Here is a 6,572-nt window from a genome sequence, read left to right on the forward strand (position 1 = left end):
AATTGTAGCAATTGTAAAACTCAGTGCAGATCTGCCCCTAGGATTATTGTCCCAGGTCAAGCCTGAGGAATAGATGAAGTACTAGGGCTCCCCTCTCTAGATCAAAATATTTTTTAATCTATTTTTCAAAATTTATTCCTGCTTCTACAAACTATTTGACACAATAAATTAGTGTACCACTTGCAGAGATAATTGAGGAATGGTGGATAGCAACCCTGTCATTACAAATTTTGGTAAAATATAAATTATGAATGCTAATGGGACACCCGCCAGGCTAGGATATCTTGTGAAAACATGGTTTGATATAAAATGTAATTTTTTATCTATTACTTGAGAAATAGCTTTATCATTTTACATAGCTATGGCTAGTTTACATTCCCTTGGCATCTTTTGAAAGTATTCATTGTATTCAGCATTAACATTAACTGTGTTCCATAGAAAAACAAAATGCGCACTGCTATTCGTCCTCAGACAAGTCATTGAAAGATATTTTCCTTTGCCATTTAGCAACTTCGCACCCATTTTTAAAAATCCCATGTGTTAGCAGGCATTTGTTATCAGATCACATACCTCTTACTTTCAATTTTTCAGTTATACTAACCAAAGAAGGGTATAATTGTTCTTTGTATATCTCCTAGTAAATTCTACTAGAGGAAATAACTGTTTCTAGTTAAGAAAACCTAATTAGACTCTAGTTTATCCTTGTGCAAGCACCACACGATAGGCAGCATCTATGCTTAAGTTAGTCTTTTTTTTTTTCCCAAACTTATTGGAGTTTAATTGATTAAGCTGGTGGCATAGGGGCAGACTCAGGTCTCTCAAAACCCCGCAGCCCAGAGTAGAAAGAGAAAGGAGCTTATATAGGCCAAAAATGCACAATCACATCAAAGATGACTTGATGATTTACAAGGACAAAGAGCAGTGGGCTTGAAAGGGTAGGGGTAGGGCTTCACAAAGTAAAAGCAAAAGCACACTACAGAAGCAAGAAAAAGCAGGTAAGCAGGTCAATCTTCCTTAAGGCGATTAGGAGAAGTGGGGTTTTAAGGACAATAGGAATGTTAATCACTCTATTTACTCTTAAACATAAAGGAAGAGGGGAGGTTTCCAGTCATAGGAATTAACAGTTCATAATGGAGGTACTCCTCCAAGATGGAGTCATGCCTGCTTCATTCCCACTTCTCTTTCATGGGGATCAAATCGTTGATTCCTTAGCACCAGTCAGAGAGCAAGGTAATAGTCTCTTTTGGCAGGTAAGAAGTTTTAATTTAAAAAAAGGGGGGGGGCACTAAAGAAATACATGTAAATTATTCTTTACAAACCTGAATACATCAAGGTTTATGCAATAAGAATAATATACTCTTCTTTACAGTATCTGTGAACTCTTTTTTATAATAATGTATTGCTTTTCTTTATAAGATCAAAAAATCTTTAATATGCATATTAAAACGGTCGAAGGAAAAAGGCCCAAGTTAGTAGTACCAAATCTACTACCAATTATTCTGACCCATCTGGTTTTCAAATCTACTCTTCATCTAGACTGATTGACTCTGCAACTTTAAACAAGAAACAAAATCATTATGATATTCCATTTTTTCATAGATAAAAGGGGTCAGTAATTTCATGCTAATAGTTTACAGTAAGATTAAGTTAGATGATATACGTAAGGTGCCTTACACAGAGTAGGTATTTGACAGATGTTCTTACCTTCCCTTTGTAGATTATAAGCAGGAGGGCCCACCTAAGCCAGTACTTTAAGATATGAAAGAATTGATGCTAACCTTTCTGCTTATGTTCAATCTGCCAAATTAGTTTATTTTTATATGTGGGTTATTCCTATTGGGTCACTAGAAAAAGTCATCATGTATTTTTTCAATCTTTTTTAAGGCTAAAACGGGTAATGACTTTTCTGACAACCCAACAGATCTAAAATATATACATTAAATACAGTTTTGTATTCATGAACTTGGGTCTTTCATATACTTCGAAACATAGTTTCAACACCAACCTCATAAATACATGTACAATTGCTTGAGAAGAAGGGGTTCTGTATCTCTACATAATCTGATTTCAATGTTTAAAAACAAACTTTCAAGTTATCAGTTAGCAGTTCTGTATGATAAAGTATCATAGATCACTTGAGCACACTGAGACACTACAGAACAATTTTACACAATCAGCACTGAGAAGTGGCAACCTAGTCATTCAAAGATTTTTAGTGTTTTGGTTACAAACAAACCCTAAGAGATTAACTGGAGATGTTTTTGCTATAGGGTTCATGCGCTCACTAGAAAGACAGAGAGAGACAGAGAGAAAGAAAGCGAGAAATCACCCCACAGGGGAAATAGCCATGTCACAATACCTTCTCCTCTCAGGATCTTGGGCACGCACGCACATGCGCCTGGCGTGAGTTTAAGCCACCGGGTCCTGGACTCGAACTGCAGTCGACTACATGGGAGTCTAGTGACATAACCATTACGCCAACTGCTGCCCCTCCCCCCCCAAAAAAAAACCTCTTTTTAATAAGGGTTTTTTGCCAACCTACTCTGCTAAAACATACCCAATACCTGAAAACCTATTTTATAGATATTGAGGGGCGGGTAGGAGAAGGCATGGCTATTCACCAGCCTTAAACAACTGTACATCCATGCCATTCTTTATTCAACAAAGTTTTTAAGTGCTAACCAGTACCAATCTATGATTTGGAAAATCCTAGATTAGACAGACATACCATTGTACAGAAAGGAGCTTATATAGGCCAAAAATGCACAATCACATCAAAGATGACTTGATGATTTACAAGGACAAAGAGCAGTGGGCTTGAAAGGGTAGGGGTAGGGCTTCACAAAGTAAAAGCAAAAGCACACTACAGAAGCAAGAAAAAGCAGGTAAGCAGGTCAATCTTCCTTAAGGCGATTAGGAGAAGTGGGGTTTTAAGGACAATAGGAATGTTAATCACTCTATTTACTTTTAAACAAAAGGGGAGAGGGGAAGTTTCCAGTCATAGGAATTAACAGTTCATAATGGAGGCGCTCCTCCAAGATGGAGTCCTCCTGCTTCATTCCCCACTTCTCTTGGAGGCGCTCCTCCAAGATGGAGTCATGCCTGCTTCATTCCCACTTCTCTTTCATGGGGATCAAATCGTTGATTCCTTAGCACCAGTCAGAGAGCAAGGTAATAGTCTCTTTTGGCAGGTAAGAAGTTTTAATTTAAAAAAAGGGGGGGGGCACTAAAGAAATACATGTAAATTATTCTTTACAAACCTGAATACATCAAGGTTTATGCAATAAGAATAATATACTCTTCTTTACAGTATCTGTGAACTCTTTTTTATAATAATGTATTGCTTTTCTTTATAAGATCAAAAAATCTTTAATATGCATATTAAAACGGTCGAAGGAAAAAGGCCCAAGTTAGTAGTACCAAATCTACTACCAATTATTCTGACCCATCTGGTTTTCAAATCTACTCTTCATCTAGACTGATTGACTCTGCAACTTTAAACAAGAAACAAAATCGTTATGATATTCCATTTTTTCATAGATAAAAGGGGTCAGTAATTTCATGCTAATAGTTTACAGTAAGATTAAGTTAGATGATATACGTAAGGTGCCTTACACAGAGTAGGTATTTGACAGATGTTCTTACCTTCCCTTTGTAGATTATAAGCAGGAGGGCCCACCTAAGCCAGTACTTTAAGATATGAAAGAATTGATGCTAACCTTTCTGCTTATGTTCAATCTGCCAAATTAGTTTATTTTTATATGTGGGTTATTCCTATTGGGTCACTAGAAAAAGTCATCATGTATTTTTTCAATCTTTTTTAAGGCTAAAACGGGTAATGACTTTTCTGACAACCCAACAGATCTAAAATATATACATTAAATACAGTTTTGTATTCATGAACTTGGGTCTTTCATATACTTCGAAACATAGTTTCAACACCAACCTCATAAATACATGTACAATTGCTTGAGAAGAAGGGGTTCTGTATCTCTACATAATCTGATTTCAATGTTTAAAAACAAACTTTCAAGTTATCAGTTAGCAGTTCTGTATGATAAAGTATCATAGATCACTTGAGCACACTGAGACACTACAGAACAATTTTACACAATCAGCACTGAGAAGTGGCAACCTAGTCATTCAAAGATTTTTAGTGTTTTGGTTACAAACAAACCCTAAGAGATTAACTGGAGATGTTTTTGCTATAGGGTTCATGCGCTCACTAGAAAGACAGAGAGAGACAGAGAGAAAGAAAGCGAGAAATCACCCCACAGGGGAAATAGCCATGTCACAATACCTTCTCCTCTCAGGATCTTGGGCACGCACGCACATGCGCCTGGCGTGAGTTTAAGCCACCGGGTCCTGGACTCGAACTGCAGTCGACTACATGGGAGTCTAGTGACATAACCATTACGCCAACTGCTGCCCCTCCCCCCCCAAAAAAAAACCTCTTTTTAATAAGGGTTTTTTGCCAACCTACTCTGCTAAAACATACCCAATAACTGAAAACCTATTTTATAGATATTGAGGGGCGGGTAGGAGAAGGCATGGCTATTCACCAGCCTTAAACAACTGTACATCCATGCCATTCTTTATTCAACAAAGTTTTTAAGTGCTAACCAGTACCAATCTATGATTTGGAAAATCCTAGATTAGACAGACATACCATTGTACCGAAGAATCCACTTCCAAGTAGCTAAAGGTGTCAGAAATATAAGCAGAGAGCTATGGCACAGGGTAACATAAGACATTAGAGAGTGGTCCAGGAGGTGCACAGGGCCCTGAGCATGGGGGCGAGAAAGGAAGACTTTAGGGACAACACAGAGCCTGCTCAAGCTTTTAAGGTGAAGGAGTTAGTGAAGAGTGAATGCAAGAGCCATCTAGGCAGATGCTTCCAGGACCCTGCCTAAATAAAGGCTTGGCTTCTACTTCAAATGCTAATGTACTATTTGAAAATCGGCCTTGTCTGTACTAGCAAGGAAGTCTTAAAATGAAGCACAATATCTTTGGAGACCAATGAACTATTCCTTTATCATCTTAATATTGAAAATTATGACCTACTGGAATACTGAGAGAAATGTCACCACCTGTAATTTAATCTTGATTAATTCAAAACTGTCAGGTAGCCTATTTTAAGAAGCTCTATCAGTAACCACCAATAACCAATATAAGCTAGCAAAATTAGAAGATTCACTTCAGAGCAAGTAAAGCTTGGAGTGCATTAACTAAAGAGAGAGTATGCATCCAAATGAACTCATTAACAGGAGCCTAGCAGCTGCAGATTACTACTAAGAAATGAAGAGCTATTGACATGTAAACCACAGAGAAGAGCACTGCACAGTGGCAGAAAGCACAACATCCCCCCTAAAACATTCCAAAAAAATAAATAAATTGGCATTACTTAATTTAAAAGAATATTATTTCTTTCAGTTTGGGAAATTTTATGTTAAAACAAGAGATCCAGCTTTTGCTTACTGCTTTTTACATTCTTTAGCTGGTGCTTTACATATTTATTTTAAGAGTATCAACTGATATCACAAAACTCATTGATCATTCACTTTTCTTTTTTTATTTGATATACAATCTATATTAGACTTTATTTTGAAAAGACCTATTGAAAAACAAATTTGGAAGATAATTGAGCTCAGCGACAATAGTACTTTGTACATCACTCATGAAATGAATTTTTTTACTCCATTTTCTTTTTATTTATTTATGAAACTTTTTTTTCATTAATTTGCATACACTTTTCACTTTTCTTTCTTTCTTTTTTTTTTTTTTGAGAGGTTTTCACTATAGGGCACATGCACTCGCCAGACAGACAGAGATAGACAGAGACAGAAAGCAAGAAATCACCCACCAGGGGGGATGGCCATGCCGCAATCCCTTCTCCTCCATTCTCTCGGGATCTTGGGCACGCACGCACACGCGCCCAGCGTGAGTTTTAAGCAACCAGGTCCGGGACTCGAACTGTGGTCGACTACATGGGAGTCCAGCGACATAGCCATTACGCTAACTGCTGGTCTCTACATACACTTTTCTAAAAATACACAAACACGAAAATAAAATCAACACTAGCAGGACAGGAAGAAGCCCTGGACAGAAAGCCTGCAAACTTTTTTCATTTTATAACTAACATCTGAACTTCCTCACACATTCTAATGAGAATGATGAGAGTGAGTTTTCACTCATTTTGTTCAAATTTTCCAAGGAATACTTATGGAAGAGTCATCACCATTGGGCTTATTATACTTTATATACTAAATACATTTTACACTCAGAGCATCAGCCCTCACCAAAGTCCAAATCAATACATGTTTTAATATCCCATTGGCATAGACATTGTGTTTTTTGGATGAAGAGTTATTATCAGAGCAAAATCTCAGATTTTCTCCCATCTCTAAAATGTCAGTATTGGCACTTACTAACAATTTTCTGTCTCAAAAATAAAAATAAAAAGTGTATGCTGATGTGTGATACTGTGATACTTCCAACTCCTAATGAATATTGGTAGCTTGCCCTTTCACCTACAAATTGCACTCATTAAAATGGAAATCTGCTTTCAGACA

General features: G+C 37.0%; 1 non-coding gene across 1 annotated transcript; it reads right to left on the reverse strand.

The window, feature by feature from the left end:
- Positions 1-6,151: 6,151 nt before the first annotated feature.
- LOC114006863 (small nucleolar RNA SNORD116) lies at positions 6,152-6,244 on the reverse strand. Its single transcript, XR_003548531.1, has one exon. It is a non-coding gene; the product is annotated as a small nucleolar RNA SNORD116 (small nucleolar RNA).
- Positions 6,245-6,572: the final 328 nt, after the last annotated feature.

Source organism: Tupaia chinensis, unplaced genomic scaffold (assembly GCF_000334495.1).
Source record: "Tupaia chinensis unplaced genomic scaffold, TupChi_1.0 Scaffold000094_1, whole genome shotgun sequence".
Classification (NCBI taxonomy): Eukaryota; Metazoa; Chordata; class Mammalia; order Scandentia; family Tupaiidae; genus Tupaia; species Tupaia belangeri.